Here is a 20,039-nt window from a genome sequence, read left to right as displayed (position 1 = left end):
CGCCATTGTATAATGGCAGAAAGAGAGAGGCCCATAGGATACCCCGAATCTAAAATTGGATTGCAAAGGGTTAATGTATGTAAGACCTAATACACACGGGTGGATTTTTTTGCTGAGGAATTTGCTTCCGGATTCCGCAGCAGTAAGCCTCCATAGTATGCTATCGAAAAATGATTCTGCATGCACAGGAGCGGAAACCAATTTTCATTTCTGCTCGTAGGGGAAAATTCGCAGCATGCTCCATTTTCCTGCAGCTCCCGCACGTATAACTTCTAATGTAGTCAATGGAAGCCGTCCTATCCGCGGCCTGTCTGCGATTGACTTTGCAGATTCCGCGGGAAAAGTAGGAGTTTAAAAAAAAACATCTATACTGTGCTTTTCCCCCCTGCACACATATGCAGTACAGAAGAAAGAAGACACGGACAGGTATGCAGGGTCGCTGGCGGATTCTGTGCAGTGTTCCCTATGCGGAATTCTGCGTGCCTGTGTGCATTCCGCCTTAAAGATGATTAATGTGGGCGCCGTTGGTGACACGAGGCAACCAAAAACAATGCAACTCCCCTGTAGTGGAATCAATAACCGGATATGATGGAACACATCTGGGCAGAACTGCACAACCAACTCCCGAGTTACCAATTACCTGAATGCATGCACCCAAAGGTAACAAAGTTGAAGCAGCATCCAAAGGAATAGTTGCAAAATTGGAAAACTTTAATCCATCCAGCAAGAACAGCACAACATTTCAACCACCAAGTTTCTGTGGTCTTTGTCAAGTGACACAAATGTTATGTGCGCAATATGCAGAGACTCAGTGGGCTTATTCTCATTTCCTTTTTTGTGTGCACAAAAAAAAATAGAACATGCTGTTTTAGGCACATTTGTGCTCCAAAGGGCCACCTAGAAGTCTATGTGGGGGTGTGCATGCTATGCGCAGCGGGATGCGCGAAATACAGTGCAAAACCACAGGAAAAAAACACACCTGGATCTCTTTAGACTAAATACCCTTTTAACGCACGGCAGGTGGGGTCCCCTGCGCCTATATGAACATGCCCTGTGATCGCCAAAAGTACCATAAAACTCGTCAATACACACACAAGTGCCACGTTCACAGGGCCAATGCATTGCACTTAGGAGCGCACAAAGACGCATACGCCCATGCAAAGAAGCCCTAAGTCTGACTCTTCTTTACATAAAACAAGAGGCTGGATGAAGGTCCCATGACTATTGACCCCTACCTACGCACCAAAGGCTGGTTCAGCACATGCCACTTCTCATTGCTGTACCGTACCCTGATAGCTGCACCCTCTTCCTGAGCCTGTATTTACATGTAGCCCTTTTTACCTTTTTTTATACAAGTAACTATTTCACATTAATTACCAAAACCAAAGGCCGGTCCCTGTCCATTATACAATATAACCTTCGTCACCTACAGCAGGGTATGCATGAAGGGTCAGGATCTGCCTTATAATGCAAGCTGCAACACTGTGCCAGATCTGTCAGCACTGCCTGATGGATCCTAATGACTTAAAGTGGAGTCTCTCATGGTTCCCTAGTGCTTTGTGTTACTCTGACGCTGTTTGCTAACGGGACTGGCGACAGATGCTATGAATGAAGCCTCCAACAGCCTAATCACCCACAAGACATTTGAAGATACTAGAATTATCTCTGTTTATTATACACTGCCAGTATTTTATTAGACCGGCCCCAAACTAGAACCCCTTCCTCCTCAGCTGCTGGCTTCATGTCATGTCTATATGTAAACTTAGTAATAGACATATTATAAATGATAATGTGTTAATTAGCCAATTGTTATTGGACCAAGTTCTGCCGTGTACTCCTGGTAATGTAAACAGCATTTTGGAGCTTATTTGGCAGCTCTTACTATTCATGAAATATGCATATAGCGGAAATCATTGCAGTGAAGGAGCTACAAATTAGTCTCTAAGCTCCACTCAGGGTTCTGATATTTTTTTTCTTGAAGATTTGCATGATTTATTCCCGAGCTGTTCTTCTGCACAGTTGGAGTCATTGGGCTGTATTTTATTTTGTCATTCCCTCTGCCTGACAACAGTCTGTAAAAGGATTAAATCGTGATCGCATCCAGTGCTGCAGGGCATGTTGGGAGGTGCAGTGATCTAATGGAATTATGGAATGGCAGTGTCCAGCTGTCAGGTCAAGATGGTGTAAGCACTGGCGTAACTATAGGGGATGCGGTTGCACCCGGGCCCAGGAGCCTTAGGGGGCCCATAAGGCCTCTCTTCTCCATATAGGGAGCCCAGTACTATGAATAAAGCATTATAGTTGGGGGCCCTGTCATAGGTTTTTGAATTAGGGCCCAGGAGTTTCAAGTTGCGTTAAGGGGTTAAGAGAAGTTGGGGGGCCTCAAGATAAACTTTTAAGGACACGTTCACATCTGCATCAGAGACACTTTCATAAGTTTCTGTTAAAATCTGGGACAAACTAGAACTGTATGCAGCACTATTTCTTTTGGGGAAATGCTAGAAGCCAAATGGCCCCTTTTTATATCCAATGGGGTCTGTCTGACGCCATTCAGGTCTGCCATCTCCCCTGAACCGACACTTTTGGTTTTACCAATGTTCAGTTCCTCGGACGGAGCCACACAATTCTATTATTATGACCACGGTGTGATGGAGCGGTAACGAGGTTGTTCTCTGAGTATGATCAGATTCATTGGTTGGGTCCTGCTGAGTGTAGTGTTTTTCATGTGATGTTGTATATTACACTTTTTGTTGGTGCGTATTGGATCATGAGGTCCAAGCTTCGTAATGTACTAGTTTTTATTTACATATACATGCAGTGCGCTCCAGACGTGTTTGCAGTCGCCATGTTTCAAACAGCTAATCACTAGTCACAGACATCGCTGGGAGGTCTTCCACTGCGGATGGAAGCTGTCCCATCTGAAAAACGTAAAGATTGAACAATCGCATGCCAAGAGTATTCAAGGCTGTCCCACAGGCAAAGGGAGGATATTTCGAGGGGTACAAAATTTGAACTTATTTCCATGTTCTGAAGTTGGAACATTTAACTTTTTTTTAAACTTCAGTAAACACATACATCCCAAAGAACCAAGATTTTTGACTATTTTCTGTAACCCAATTTTACATTATTGATTGTTTTAGTCAGGCCGGCACAACGTACGACCTGAAGGCCGCATGTGGCCCAGAAGAGGATTTCTGGTGGCCTGCGGACTATGACATGACTATGATATCAAGGGCGTAGTTGCTAGCCTTGTGACATCTTAATCATGTCACAGTCCGAGATGCAGTCATGACACGCTAGCAGTAAACCGTAACTAGAGTGCCATGACTGTGCAGGGTAAAGAAGGTCCTTTACATGAGCGGACGGTCACATGACAAGTCACAGAGGGGCCTGTAGGCCCCGTGAATGGCGGAGGGGCAGCATTATGTAAAAAGTTATATGTAATTCTGCTTGGGGTTTTTATTGGGTTCCTAAGTATATATAGTGCTGCAGTGGGCACAATATATAAGGCCGCTCTCACACATGCGCTTACAATATGCGCTTCCAAAACTGTAGCGTTTTACAGCGATTTCGCACAGCATTTTTGAACTAGTGTTAGTGTTTGACAGCGCTTTTTAACGCACGCCATCATTGTGCGAACATAGGGCAGGCAGTGTTGGTCTACGAAACCCCATTGAAATCAATGGGAGCCTTGTACCACGATAATTGCAGCGTTAAACGCCGCGCTAATCGCAGTAAAAAGCGAGCTGTGAGAGCGGCCTAATAGTTTTCTTATGCAGACATATTCTCTGTCTATATAACGGCATGAAGCAACTGAGGTCTATGCTCATATCTATCCACTAGCAGGCAGAGCATCCTGGGGAGCCAGTGCTGTATATGCCATGTAATAAACTGCTGACGAAGTGTAATACGTCCCATAAATTACATGCAAAGCTAAGAAAACCTGCAAAATGTGTTAAACTTGTAATGCTTTGCAAAATCGGTAAATTATTAAACTATAGCATACATGGGTTTTTAGCAACTAACTTATATAGTGAGCTGCTAAAAATCTGTCTGTGGCCACAAGAGGTTTGTTGATTTTGAATCTTGGTCTCTACCCACCGCCACGTTGTGCAGGCCTGGTTTTAGTAATTCGGGAGGGTACTGACTACTTGCTACATTGGAAGGTAACACTTTCTCGAATAAGGTACTGCTGAGAACTGTTTGTGGTTAGGCCATGCCGGTAGATGTGCTATTATGCTTTGTCTTATTGTTCTATGCTTAGATTAGTCTGTTACTTTGTCTTCTGTATATTCAGTAATAGAATATCCTTCTGTTAAACCACTTTGCAGAGTATTAGCAACCCACACATATGTGTTTGAGTACAGAAAAGAATATGTCCTCCATAGAAAGCAAAAAAGGGTTGTGATGGAGCTCCAAGCCAAAAAAAAAAGGTGCTATTATCCCGGAAATATGTATTGAGCCTCAGAGCCCGGCTGAAAATTGATTTGGCAGAAGTTGAGCACATATTACAGGGCAAATCTTCCTGTCTCCAGTTATAGGCAATACCCGCTGTGCATCTCCAAAGTGGCAGCTCCACAAAAAGCAACACACTGAATGTACCAAAGCCGGACTATCATATTTAGCACCGATGAGCCCAGGAAAAATGCTCTAAGTTTATATTAGGAGGGGCGTTCCTCTTAGTAAGGCCTGATGTCCACGGGCGGATCGGATACCGCATGCGGTAGTCTGCAGTGGAATCCGATCCTGCCCGCGGCCGAGGACCCTGCTTACCCATCTGGGTCTTCTGCTTACTTGTCCAAGTCTTCTATTTTCTGCACTATGAATGTGTGCAGAAGCGGTGGCCAGCACGCCGCTGCACATGCGCAGGAAAGTGGTTTTTTTTTAAAAAACTACTGCTTCCTGCAGAATGCGTGGTCTGTCCGCAATGCAATTGAGGATGGGTGGCAGATTGGACGGCTTTCATTGACTTCAATGGAAGCCATCCGTGCGGGAACTGCACTGAAATGGAGCATGCTGCAATTTTGTTTTCCAGACCAGAAGGTCCACAAAACAAATCTGCATGCTTTAATTCAGCTGCGGACGCCAATGCTTCCCTATGGGCGTCTTGATTTGTGGATCTTCCGCAAATCCGATCCACTCGTGGACATGAGGCATGTTTGGATGTCTCTGCATCAGAAGTGCTAAGAGCTGGTAGAGAGTTGCTCTATGATTTACACCAACTTCTATATAGTAAAGCCACTTTTTCCCCTACAATCGTTGCCCATAATCCTTATTAGATTCCCCCATTTTTTTGCTAAGTGAAAGTGGTTTCTACAAACTGAATCAAATAGTGTAGGCAATGTGTTGAATGTTTCCCTTTCACAAAGAAGGCAATTGCATTGTGGGCAATTTCCTTATATACTTTTATTAGGAGAAGATAGAGCAAGATAGTGATGGAAGAAAATAGAACCCCCATGGCTGTTCTGCAGTTTCATGACTGGGAACATTGGTCATTAGCTTGTCAATGGGCTTGAAATTCAACTGCAAGGAATACAGTTTTACTACGGTGGTTGTTGGTGTGAATTGCTTGGAATAGAGGAAATTATTAATTGACAGCTCACACATGTCCCCTCTGTCCCAGCCGGCGGGGAGAAGCGGCGGTGGAGAAGCTGCGGTGAGCAGCGTGTCAAAGGGGAGGAGAGTGACAGCGGGGCCCGCTTGCAGCGGCCGCAGGGGGAACAGTAGCGGGGCAGAGATGTGAGCGTGGCATCAGAGCGGGGGGAAGAGTGACAGCATGCCCGGCTGCAGGGGGGAACGGGAGCGGAGGAGAAGTATGAGCATGGTGCCAGGGGGAAGCAAGCGGAGAAAGAAGTCGTTGGCGCCAGTGGGAAGCAAGCGCAGATGGAAGTCCGCCGGGGACATGTGTGAGCTGGCAGTGCCATGTCACAGGGGGATGCCTGAGTTGGTTGGAAAGCTTGCTTTAACATCATCTATTTTTGTTAAACATTACAAAGTATCATATCTACAAGATTACCTGGTTTCTCTTACTGAGAACAATCCCATTTTACTCTACGGGTGAACACCGTACCAAACTTTTTTCATTAATGCTCAGACATACGTATGAGTACTTGCCGGCATCTTCATCTTATAGTTTACGGTTGGTTTCAGCCAATCTTTACCGAATCTTCAAACCATAAGGTTCCTCTTATTCCGCCGGATATTTTTAATGCTGCCACAAAAGAGCCCTATTATCAGTTACCTATGTGCCTGTGATTTATGATGCTTCCTCTGACAACACCGTCACAGGCTGCCTAAGCTCTGATGGATTTATGGATTTGTCTAATCCCCTCTGGTCTCTCAGTGCCTCCATATTTTAATGTCTCTCCTATGCTGAATACTTCTGTAAAATACAAACACAGTCACGCAGCAAAACAAAAAGCATTTAAAGCTTCAGAGTGTATATAAACAGGGAATTTGAGAAATCCATCTCGCACCTGAAGTTTTCAAATGGAGATGCAGCTCACCGGATAATTGAACGGAGAGGCTGTCATAACACAAACTATTATATAAAGTAATGATGACAGTTTACTGCGCGCTGGAGCATTGTGGGGAGGGAATTACGGCGGAACAACTGTAATACCGTGGCCAGCTAAACCAATGAGAACATCATCTCACGGTGGAAGATTAATTTAATTTAATGCCATCTCCAGCAGTCCCATAGAGATGAATGGAGCAGCTGCAGATGCGTGCCCACCACTCCATTCATATGAGGGGATATCAGACCCCTATCCTCCTGACCGGTAGGGGTCCAAGGCATTTGACCCCACTCATCAGATATTTATCCTCTATCCTATGAATAAGGGGAAAGGTTTAAAACTTTGCACAAACCCTTTGAGTGAAATAGTGGATTTGCAGCTCTGTGTCGGAAAAAAGCCAAAAAAATGTCAGGATTGTGTAGCTCGCTTGAAGGGCATAGACCCAAAATGTAATCATTATTATTACTAATTAGTTTGGAAATTCATACAAATTGATCATTAAAGAGGTAGAACCACAATCGACTTTTATCACCTATCCATAGAATAGGTTGTTGGTGAAGATCTCGCCCACCAATCTTGAGAACAGTGGTCCTGTGTCGTCGTCTTCTCCTCACTGTGGGCTCACACCCGCAGATTGAATGGCGCTGAGGTCGCACATGCATGGCAACACTCAATTCATTTCAATGGGGCTGACTGAAATAGTCATGTATAGCGAGTTTTGCAATCTCCAGCAGTTCCATTGTATATTCTCTTGACTAAGGGTGTGCAATGAGGAGGAATGAAGGGCAAAAGATCAACTTTCTTCGGACTGGTGGGGGTCTCAACAGGGTCCCTGTAGGTGGAGGATAAAATGTGATTGTTTTATAACCTCTCTAAGTTGAGTCAGTGTTCTAACACACAACCTTATTCTCAATTTCCAGGTATTAGTAAGTGAACAGTTGGTATGTCTCTTCTCCTACTTTGTGCAAGTCCAGTAGACAAAATGGTTGCAACTACTCCTAATCATTCGTATTTTATTACCCTACTATCCCAAGAGTTCCATGTGTTCTAAACACTTATTCATATAATAAGACTTTAAACTGCCAGAAAATGTGTGAGCTTGTCGGAGGGAAAGTACATTTACCATCAAGGGCGTAACTAAAGGCTCAAGGGCCTGACTGCAGAAGTTCAGCTTGGGCCTCCCCCCACACCTGTACCTGTACCCATACCTAAACCTTGCTGCATACAGCTGCAAAATGAATTTACATATGTAATCTAATCTCTTGGCATAAGCTGTACAAATCCGACTCATTTCCTGGACTACATGAGAATTTGTTGCCCCTTACGCTGTGCTCATGTGTTCATGTTTTTGGTTGCATTTTTGAACCACAATTTAAAAAAAAAACACATAAAAGAAACTGTATGCGGTAGTCAAAAACCACTATTAAAACCACATATTGGATTTAAACAATACTGCATTTTTTTTAAAACAGCATGCAAGTTTTTAATGCATTTTTTTAATTGTGTGTAAAGTGTGCAATCATATACAGGAGATACCTAGGTTCTGCCTGCTGTACATATATAATTATATACTGAAGATACCTAGGTTATACCAGCATAGTCTATATCACTATACAGGTAGATGTAGAACTTATACTAGCTGTACATATATAATTATATACATATGTCCAAGATAGAGGTGGTACAACAGGGTACTAGAGCCTCTATGCCTGCCCGTATCACATCTTGTATCCAAGCTAGAGGAAGTACAACAGAGTACTAGAGCCTCCATGCCCACCCGTATCATATCTTATATACAAGCTAGAAGGGGTACAACAGGATACTAGAGCCTCCATGCCCTCCCGTATCATATCTTATATACAAGCTAGAAGGGGTACAACAGGATACTAGAGCCTCGATGCCCGCCCGTATCACATCTTGTATCCAAGCAAGAGGCAGCACAACAGGGTACTAGAGCCTCCATGTCCATCTAAATCACATCTTGTATCCAAGTTAGTGGCAGCACAACAGGGTACTAGAGCCTCTATGCCCCCCGTATCACATCTTGTATCCAAGCTAGAGACGGCACAACAGGGTACTAGAGCCTCCATGCCCCCCATATCACATCTTGTATCCAAGCTAGCGGCGGCACAACAGGGTACTAGAGCCTCCATGCCCCCCATATCACATCTTGTATCCAAGCTAGCGGTGGCACAACAGGGTACTAGAGCCTCCTTGCCCCCCGTATCACATCTTGTATCCAAGCTAGCGGCGGCACAACAGGGTACTAGAGCCTCCATGCCTCCCGTATCACATCTTGTATCCAAGCTAGAGGCGGTGCAACAGGGTCCTAGAGCCTCCATGCCACCCATATCACATCTTGTATCCAAGCTAGAGGTGGTACAACAGGTCACTAGAGCCTTCCTTCAAGGGTTCAGTTTTCCACAATAAATTCTCCTTTTGCTCTAATATTATAATCAGTTACATACAGCAATGTTACATTCACACAGAGAAAGTTTACAAGCTTACAATGAGCTGTCTCGTTTTTTTTTCTTAATTAAACCCCAGTTTTGATAACCCCTCTGGGTAGTGCAATCCCCCAATTCCATTTAATAATTTAGTTGGCCATCTTTGAACCTGCTGAAGCCGACTCACAATCCGCATCTCTGGTTCAGATTACAATGAGGATCTGCAGCAGATTTCACTCCTTCAATTTAAGGGCTTCTTCAGATGAACACATGCGCAGATACGCTCGCACGAACCTGTCAAGTCTTTTTCTCTTCTTACATTAAAACTTTGCGCTATCGCACGCGGAAAGAAAATCTGAGATAGGTCCTGGCCTATCTCTTCTCACAGCAAGGCCCGTTTCTTCTCGTGTGTAGTAATGATTCTCACGTCCACAAAACATTTTAAAATCCTAATCATCTGAAGAAGCACTAAAGGGTGAAATCCACTGTGGATCTGTGTCAAAAATGCAAATTCGTAACAAAATCTGCTACATGTGAAGTACTATTAGGCCTCCTTCACACAGGCGAAAAAGTCACGCGATTTTCTCGCCACACAACAATGCTACATAACGCATGTATGTTAAGCCGATGCTTTCCTATGGATTCCTTCACATTTGCGATGTTTTGTAGCTTGCGACATTGCGAGTCAAAAACCTCGCAGGTTTCGCAGCCCATGTTTCCCTATGGAGCCTTCCTCTCTGTTGCATCACATGAAAACGAGGTTTTCATGTGATGCGACGCGACTTTGACATTAAGATATCCTACGGTCAAAGTCCTAAACTAAGCCCTAGCTTCAGAATAAAAATACACATACATCACCTAGAAGCGCTGTCCAGCTCCGGCCCTTCTTCTACCCGGTCCCTGGCCATTGTCTTCAGCATCTCTTCTTTCCGGTGATTAGAAAATCAGCATCTCTACTGGATGGGGATGAATACAATGAATGGCTGTGATTGGTTCGATGAGCGCTGGGTCTGTTTGGCTAAGCTAAGGCCCTCAGCAAATCACAGCCATCAATCCCTGGAGGCACGGATTTTTCAATCGCTGTCCAGAAGAGATGCTGAAGACCAGTACTGGGGAGAAGATGCAATGGAGCCCCGGACAGTGCTTCTAGGTGACGTAGATGTATTTAAAAAAAAAAAAAATTCAGCAGCTAGGGCTTATTTTCGGGGTAGGGCTTATATTTCAAGCTCCCCTCCCGAAAAACCTTGCATGTGGTGCTACAAAATCATGCAACTTTGTATCACCACAAAATCGCGGTATTGCCACTAGAAAACACGTCGATATCACATGGACCACCGATGCGATATTGCTGCGATCTTCTCACATGCATGCCGTGTCACCTGTGTGAAGGAGGATGCAAGTGCCAGCTTCAGTGAAAATAGACTGACACCGTGCTATATGGCAAGGCATATGCCGTTGCATTTCCGCACTGCGGCTGTGCGGAAAAAATCCGCACTGTGAGGACAGCTTTTTGGCAAATCTCATTTGTGCTGCATTGCACTGCAAACGCAGCGGTTTTGCCGCAGTGCGGATATGCAACGGCAATCCGCTGCAAAACCGCCATGTGTGAACCCAGCCTAAGGGGGTGCACATATGTTATGCTATTTATTTGATTACTTATATTTGATGTTTGGGCAGGCAGTACCTGATATCAGCTGCACCCCATTACTTCCAGTGAGTGAGTGCCTGTCTATTGAAATATTAAAGTATATATGTGTGTGTGTATATAAAACGCAAGATCACCATTCACAATAGATGATGCTTACAGCTCACCACCTCCTCCCCTCCCTGCACAATGAACTCTTCACCAGTCACAGAACACGCCTAGAACAGTCTCCATAGAATTCAACGGATCCCCTCCTGTCCATTGTGTGAGTGGCCTATGATTTTTGCTGTAAAGCTTCTCTAAATGCTGTTAAAAGCACCTCAGGCAAAACTGGCCGCCCCCATAGTCATGTAGAATAAAAAGATCTACAGCCAGAAAAACAGATTAAGAAATAGAATATGGTTCACTGCAAGAAAAAATATATAAGTGATACATTTCCTTTAATGGGAAGCCAATGAGTCTGCTGTGTGATCTGATTGGGGGCACATCATCTACCCATGGAACCTGGAGGCCACGAAATATACTGTTGCATCGGTGCTATACAATGATCCCTCATTGTAATCATGAAAAGTGTTCTACTCCATAAGGTGCGATGCCTCCCTGTTAATATAGCAGGAGCATCTATCATAAACTCGAAATAAAAGTGTAACTCACAGAAAAAGGAGCCAAAAACGCACCATCTGATAAACCGCAGGCTCAGTCACCATAGACCCTGGTAGTATGCAGAGAGTCAGATTGCAATAGGAGGGAGCTAAATGTTGCTTGCTCCTATTGCGATCTGTCTCTTTGCATGCTACCAGGGTTTAGGGCGATTGAGCTGCCCTGCGGTTTATCATATGCATCACAGAAGGGGAAGTATAGACACATAAAACAATCACAGAAAAGGGCCATATACTTACTGAGTGAGGAGTGCATATAGACGCATCCTCTCACCATGCAGGTAGCCGACCACCAAATAATTGCATTCCTCAGTAAGTATATGGCCGTTTTCTGCGGTTTATCAGATGGTACATTTTTGGCTCCTTTTTCTGTTAGTTGTGTCTTTGTACACTTTTTTTCTCTCACCTCTGTGATTTTAAAATAAAACTGTTGATCAAGAGCCGTGCATTATCGGCAACACTTTCGTGGTTTGCCTATAATCTGTTCGGCGCTGATGCTGTATTTTTTTATTTCCGCCTATCTCATCTTCTAAGTAAGGGGGAAGATGAGAGATTCTGTCAGCGAGCAGACAAGAGACATGTGGCCATGTAGGAGATTCTTGCCTTTTGATATGTTTAATTAAGACACTTTGGCCACTTCAGCACACTAGGGCTTTGAGATAAGAGGTTGATATGAGACAAAAGTCTTGATTTCAGCAGATGCCTCGTCTTGTTCTGTAGCACAAGCTGTTGACTACGAGACCATTTGGGACATTGGGCATTCTGTGATCCACTCCTACGGGTTGACTTGGATGCAATTACTATATCCCAAGGCTGCTTGCAAAGCGCGGGCAAGCGGTTCTCCTTGCAGTCTCAGAATATATAATAACTTTTTGTGTTTCAGCAGAAGGATAACTAAAGGCCTTTTCATATGTCAGGGACATTTTATTGTATTTCAGATTTAATCATTTAGAGAGTTGATTTTATTTCCAAGACGAATCAGCTTTATCAGGAACCGCCGAGCGACCTTGCTAAGTGTCTAAAAGGGAAGGTGAACAGCTTTAAAATGTGCGCGTCTTGTGCTGAGCTCACAAGGAAAGCGTGCACATAGCAGTTTTTGGCCCAGGCTCATTAAAAAAAAATAATAATTTTGCTGAGATAATGAGTCGCTGCTGGCTTTTTGCCACTTCATCCACCCAGAGATTGGAAAATTTACTACAAAGTGATGGCTGTTTAGTGGACCTGCTCCTTTCCACCATTAATCACATTGTGTTTTTCATTAAAGAACTGCGGTTTTTTTTTTTTTTCTTGCATTCACGTGTGTGGAATCAGAAACCAAGGTTGGACAGATATTCTTTCATCTCCGGTCTTCCAGTGCTGGGATGGCATTGATATGCATATACCAAGTCCCCAAAGACCCCGGTTATACAAGTCTGCTGTTTTGTTACTTATTTTCCTTCCCTAACGGAGAGAATACATCGAAGTGAATATTTATATCTTATTCCGCGACATAACACATTATCAGTCTGGGAGATAAGTAGGTCACTTTTTTTTTTCTCTTTACGAATTAACCCATTGTTTAAAGGATGCCTCTATAAGTGAGCACGGAGGGTTTCGGTTTATAGCACAGCAGTAATTCTGTATAGATTTCTCCTTGAAGGTATTTCTCAGGATTGCGGGATGCAGATGATGAATTGTATTACATAATGCAGATTTGTTGGCTTCACATTGCAGTAGTTAACCTTGGAAGGAAATTCTATTTGTATTTATGATTGAAGATAGCATCAATGAGAAGGCAGGCTATTAAAGTTAAGTATGTCAGCGGTTAGTCAGTCTGTGGGACAAGAAGTAATTAAGGGATTTAGGGGGTTTGCTTACATATTATGTACAGTACTCTTAATGATTGGGAAATACTGTATCTCTGGTTGTAAGGAGAGGCTACAGGCAAGTAATATGGAGAAAGCTTGGAATGGCCATTGTTGGCTGGATCACGGAAGATTAGAGAAGACCTGTTGGCTCTCAAGACATGTCTCCATCTTTCCATAGAACTCTGCATTACTGCATTCCTCTGTTATTCCTCCTGGGAATGTATGAATGAAATGACAACTTAAAGGGGTTGTCCCGCGCCGAAACGGGTTTTTTCTTTTTTTAAACCCCCCCCCCCCCCCCCGTTCGGCGCGAGACAACCCCGATGCAGGGGTTAAAAAAACAAACCGCTCAGCGCTTACCTGAATCCCGGCGGTCCGGCGTCTTCATACTTACCTGCTGAAGATGGCCGCCGGGGTCTGCTCCCTCCGTGGACCGCAGCTCTTCTGTGCGGTCCATTGCCGATTCCAGCCTCCTGATTGGCTGGAATCGGCACGTAACAGGGCGGAGCTACACGGAGCCGGCATTCTGCACAAGCGGCTCCATTGAAGAGAGCAGAAGACCCGGACTGCGCAAGCGCGGCTAATTTGGCCATCGGAGGGCGAAAATTAGTCGGCTCCATGGGAACGAGGACGCTAGCAACGGAGCAGGTAAGTAAAAAACTTTTTATAACTTCTGTATGGCTCATAATTAATGCACAATGTACATTACAAAGTGCATTAATATGGCCATACAGAAGTGTATAGACCCACTTGCTGCCGCGGGACAACCCCTTTAACATTTCCCTTTTCAGAGAAGCCTGTCCCTCCCTATATGCTGACAGCATGTGACAGGTGTATGCTATTTTGGAAGACTCCTCACTTAAAGGGATTATCTCATTAGAAAGCTCATATAACCTATCAAGGGCATATAGATGTCATTGAGGGAAGTGTCTGAAGGCCCTTTTACACGCAAAGATAATGTTTCAAACGACTGAAAGATTGAAAGATTTAGCTATGTGTTTGCATAAGTGTTAATGGCGTTAATGGTCATTAACACCTTATCACCTTCATTTGCATGTAAAACAACCTCTATGAGCTGTTTGCTGAGCCCAGCATTTAAACACACGCCCAGCTGTGCAAACAGCTACTGGCAGATTACATTGTTCTCCCGGCGGCTAGTGTAAACACGCCACGGGAAGAACATCCTGCAGTCTATTGAAAGATGAGTGAAATACATTCAGATGGAACGTATTTGCTCAGTCTTTCAGCGGCTGAACAATGGATTTTATGTGAACTGAAATCCATCATTCAAACAAAAACTGCATGATGCCCGCGTTTACATGTCACAATTATCACTCATTTTTAGCCGTTGGACGAATTTCGAGCGATAATCGTTGCGTGTAAAAGGGCCTTTACTCAGGATCCCCCCTCCTATCATCCTAGACAGAGAGTCACCATTTACAACAATGATAATCTTTCACATGATTGGTTGCCATGTATAGTAGCACCAAAATGGTTTTCCGAGACATCCAGAATAGTGGCTTAAAGGCGGGGAGTGGGACAAAATAAAAAAAAAAAAAAAATGTCCGGCACAGCAGCTTCAGTCCCCGCCGCTCTCGAAAGCTCCTGCACAGATCATGTGCCATTCATCATTCGCTTGACTGCCACCGCCAATCACTGGCCTCGGCCGTAATGTGTAGTTAATGTACTTGTGCCCGCTGAAGCTACTCAGCAGATGCTTTTGACAGTACAGCTGTGGGGACCAAAGCAGTTCGACTATTGGGACATCACACCGGTGAGTATTGGATGGTATATTTTGTCCCATTCCCTACGCTCAGCCACTTTTTTGAAATGCCACTTTAATAGGCAAACTGTCCATTTGCCCGAAGTTGGACCTGTGGTCGCATTTTGAAAAGGGATTGCCTCTTCCGGTTCCAGAAAATATTGTGTGTGATGGTGTGCCTGAGGTGGGCCCTGGCAGTGCTTTTTTTGACTATTACCCATGGATCATTTTGTGTACTGGACAGCATTACAGATTGGTCATCTAATGCAGCAGTTATATTGTCTCTATTTGGTAGCAGTCCGTCCCTGTGACAGATTCTATTTAAGGGATGTATGGTAAAGGGGTTTAATATGGATTTGTATACGCTTTTGAAAGGTAGCTATTCTAAATATATGATCTCCAAGTGACTTTATTGGTGTATCTTCAGCTTACCTCTGCAGCTGTTTTTCATTTTGATCAGGCATTCATGAGATTCACCATGCTCACAAATTATACTGTTTTATCAGTTCATAGTGACAAGCACTCTTTTTTTTCACCAATGAAAGCATATCATATTTCATATTATTAGCATCACTCAGTGGGAGAAAACAAATCTGCGTAAAAGTTTTACTGCTGCTGGTAGACAGAAATGTTGTAAAATAACTTCTATAAACTTTGCAATTCACAAATCCACTGTCAGGCAAATTATGTACTAATGCAGAATATTTAGTGCCAATACGTCTCTGCGTGGGGTGGTTGTCAAATCTGTGAGCAAAACGGCTGACATTTTTGATTCCCTGATCTTCCCTATATTTTTGGTGTTTATTATCCATATAAAAAGTTTGAAAGAATATATAGTTTTACAACTGCCCACCAGAAGACACACAGTGGTTATCTACGGTTTTCTGCAGCTTATCTCTCAGTTTTGCTGTGTAGAATGGGACAGAATGAGCACAGTCGTCAATTTATCATTAGTAAGGCCTTTCCATTTTACTGCTGGAGGCCTTAAATGGTAAGAGGTTTAGTAAAGGTGCATGTGATAAAAATGTGAGGGAAGAGTAAACTGCTGCCAGACACCTCTGGTGGTGGCTTATCTCCTTTGAGAACAAAAGGATCACCATTCCTGATCCTTTTTTCCTGGACATCATATGACATCTTTTATCTTATGTGTATGGGGTCCTTATTACTAGAAGATTTTTTGGCTAATAGTAATAATTGAAAAGTATACTGCGTTTTATATCTAGTCATTTTTTACTTTACTTTCTGCCTGGAGATTGGAGTTAGTTGACAACACACTTGTTTGTTTTTCTTTCTCAGGATTCATTGGCCATTTAGCTCTTTTTTAATTACGTGTTTATTCTCCAATTCCTTATCAGTATTATATTAGGAGGCATGTGTCAACTGCCATTCTGACTGACTGATGGTTGTTTGGCTTTGCAATAAAGTCCTAGTTAACGTTAGGCTTACCTCCCTAGTATAATGAAGTCTGCAGGTGTTTTGCCTATGCACATATGTCATGTCATTCAGCTGCCTGTGTTTGCATCGGCAATCAATGCATAAAAAGTACATTAAATTTTGCAAGTCAATGAACCCTTTGGAATTACCCAGATTCCTGAATGGGCTACTTATAAAATATGGTATGGTTGTTTTTATCTACCTTTAATAGTTACTGTCCTCATAGAGTATGCCTTTCTTCTGAAACAAAGTCTATGGACCAGCTACTCTTACCCACCCAAGTCTTGTAAATTAGAAAATTACATTTAGGGGGTGGCTAAGGAGGAAACTGGGAATGACCGAAAATAATAAAAGAAGAATTACATACCCATTAAATCCCAGGCTGCAACAGCGCCAATTCTCTTGTCGTCCTCGTCGGTCTTTGAATACTTGCAACAGTTTGTCCAATCACTGGCCTCAGCGGTATATATGCCTCTAAGGATAGTTGCTAGAAGTACATAAGTGATTAGAATATAAAGTAAGTATTTCCTAAGACAGTTGGGTCAGGAAAGCTAACAGGTAGTCTTTAAGAAAAACAGCCTACAGTAAATTTGAATGCTATTGCTTCATTATCACTAATAAGCAGAGACTTTTTGACCGGCTGACAGGAGATTGTAGCTCCTCAGATGAGATACAAAAGGAAGCGTATAGACCAGGGATCGGCATCCCCTTGAACAAGTACAACCCAATTCCAAATAGGTTGGGATGCTGTGTAAAACATAAATGCATGTAAAGAAAAAAAAATTATGCAGTGATTTAGAAACCTCATATTACATTTTATTCACAATAGAACACATAAGTTGAAAGTGAGACATTTTCCATTTCATTTAAAAATTGATAACAGAAACACATTTCACAAGTTGGTACGGGGTTAACAGAAGGCTGAAAAAGTCATTTGTACTAATGAAAAACAGTTGGAGTTTCAATTTTCTACTAAGTCACGTGACTATAAAAAGAGCAGGTTAGAGAGGCAGAGTCTTTTAGAAGCAAGGACGGTCAGAGATTCAGCGATCTGAAGACTGACCATCCTTGCTTCTGAGAGACTCTGCCTCTCTATCATGCTCATTTTATACAGCCTGCGGATGTGCACCGATTCACAATTGCATAATAATAATAATCTTTATTTGTATAGCGCCAACATATTCCGCAGCGCTTACATAGACAGGGGGAATACAGAAAGACAAAAGTACAAAAATTACAGAACCACGGTTACAATAGTAATCAGTTGATGGAAGCAGTAGGGGTGAGGGTCCTGCTCCATCTGAGCTTACATACTGCAAGTAGTGGGGTGTTACAGAAGGTAAAGGGGCTGGAGATGTGCACAGTATGGCGAGGTGGAGAGTGAGGGATGCTATACACATAGACAATGGTCAGACATTTATCCGTGTGACGGCAGGATCAGTATGACTGCAGGAGCGGTTTATGACGGCTAGCAGGGATTGCAGTCAGTAGGTCAGGGAGCATGTTATCAGGCGGCATACAGAGGAGTTTGTTTAGGGAATACGGAATGCCTCCCTGAAGAGGTGCGTTTTTAGAGCACGCCTGAAGTTTTTCGAGTCCTGGATTGCCTGGGTATCCTTTGGTAGTGCGTTCCAGAGGACCGGTGCTGCTCTGGAGAAGTCTTGGAGGCAGGAGTGAGAAGTTCGAATTAGAGGTGTGCGCAGTCTAGTTGCGTTAGCAGAGTGGAGAGCCCGGGCTGGGTGATGGATTGAGATGAGGGAGGCGATATAGGGGGGCGCTGCACTGTGGAGGGTTTTGTGGATGAAGCTAGTAAGTTTAAATTGAATTCTGTATTTAGCGGGCAGCCAGCACAGTGACTGGCACAGGGTAGAGGCGTCCGAGTAGCGGCTGGACAGGAAGATGAGCCTGGCTGCCGCATTCAGGATGGACTGGAGAGGGTAGAGTCTGGTGCAGGGGAGGCCGATCAGCAACAAGTTGCAATAATCGAGCCGGGAGTGGATGAGGGTAACAGTAAGCATTTTAGCGTGTCTATGGTAAGAAAAGAGCGGATTCTTGCCATGTTCTTGAGGTGCAGCTGACATGTTTGGGCAAGAGATTGGATGTAGGGGGTAAATGAGAGATCGGAGTCGAATATGACCCCAAGGCAGCGGGCATGTTGTTTAGGAGTTATGATGGAGATGTCAGGAACATAACGTGTAAGGGCGGAGGGCTGCCTAAAACCTATTTTAACTAATTGCTCTGATGGTGTGCAGAGCCGTCTGTGGGAAGGGGTTGCTGTTAATGTGTAAAAAGTTAAATTTCAAGTGAAAATTTGTAATAGCAGACATGGAGTCACAAGGGGCTTCTACTCTGCACTGTGCGCTGCACAATTGTTTTCAGTGCTGTACTAACCGGCCATTTTGATTTAGTTTTTCTTGGATCATAAGAAAAAAATGCTTCCAGTTAGTGAGCAAATTTCAATGAATACCTTTTGGCTTACATCGCAAGTAGAGATGAGCGAACCTACTTGGCCACGCCCCTTTTCCGCCCGAGCGCCGCGATTTTCGAGTACTTCCGTACTCGGGTGAAAAGATTCGGGGGGCGCCGTGGGTGAGTGGGGGGTTGCAGCGGGGAGTGGGGGGGGGGGGGAGAGGGAGAGAGAGAGGGTTCCCCCCTGTTCCCCGCTGCTACCCCCTGCTCCGCCACGCCGCCGCCCGGCGCCCCCCGAATTTTTTCTTCCGAGTACGGAAGTACTCGAAAATCGCAGTGCTCGATCGAGTAATTACTCGAAACGAGTATATTTGCTCATCTCTAATCGCAAGCTTTCATATTATGGAAAGTCTTTCAGCAATGTGCAAAGAAAGATACAAATGTGTAACATTAAGCGAGCGCATTATAACAATGGCGTTTGGCTCGGGAGGCTTTTTGTTTTAGATTTAAAAAAAGATAAGATTTATATACTAGAAAAAAATTGTAGACCTGTTTGTTCAGTTAATGAAAACATTTCGATAAATCTTTTTTTTTTTCTAGCTGGCATAGCCATGTTATAAAAGGTTTTTCAGCAGTTAGAAAGGAAATACAAAAGCTGTTGAAATAAGTGAGCACATTATTAAAACATTTTTGGCTCGGCAGACTCTTCCACAACTTGCGTAAAATTAATAAAACTTTCATACCATTTCTCACATGGTCCCCTGTGAGCAGTACCAAGTACAGCTCGAGACCCTTCGAACAGTAGTTCTCCACATTTAAGGTTGCTTTACCCATGGTATAAACAGTTGGCCTTGAATGGACAATGTTATTTAGATTGGTGTAACATTATCACAAATTTAAAAGGCAGGGTTGTCGGCGGAAGCATGCCTCTCACTCTGAAGACAGTGAGAGGTGGGCAGTTCTGTTGAAGATTTCTAAAGGCCCATTTAACCGCAACAATTATCGCTCAAAATCAATGGTTTGAACGATAATCGTTGTGTGTAAAAGCTCCCATCTTTCACTCTTCAGCTGAATGATGATTTTTAGGTGAGCATAAAATCCATTGTTCAGCTGGAGAGAAGATAACACAGACTGCATGCTGTGTTTGCTGTCCGTGGTGCTGTATTCTCCACGGGAGCGCCCATTACATTTTATTCAGCAGAAAGCCCTTAGCAGAACAAAGGAGCTGAATGCAGAGAACAGACTACCTGCTGTTCTCTGCATCCTAGAGGCTCATTTTACATGCAAATGAAGGTGATAAGCTGCTAATGGACATTAG

The 20,039-nt window shown here is 43.6% G+C and overlaps 1 protein-coding gene across 1 annotated transcript in view; it reads left to right on the top strand.

Annotated features, from left to right (window-relative positions):
* The window catches only part of MGAT4B (alpha-1,3-mannosyl-glycoprotein 4-beta-N-acetylglucosaminyltransferase B), a 345,980-nt gene that overhangs the window by 266,809 nt on the left and 59,132 nt on the right, over window positions 1-20,039 (top strand). The gene's annotated exons all lie outside the window — the stretch shown is intronic.

Source organism: Eleutherodactylus coqui, chromosome 2 (assembly GCF_035609145.1).
Source record: "Eleutherodactylus coqui strain aEleCoq1 chromosome 2, aEleCoq1.hap1, whole genome shotgun sequence".
NCBI lineage: Eukaryota > Metazoa > Chordata > Amphibia > Anura > Eleutherodactylidae > Eleutherodactylus > Eleutherodactylus coqui.
Note: the sequence above shows the minus strand (reverse complement) of the source record. Positions and strands in the feature narration are given on the sequence as shown.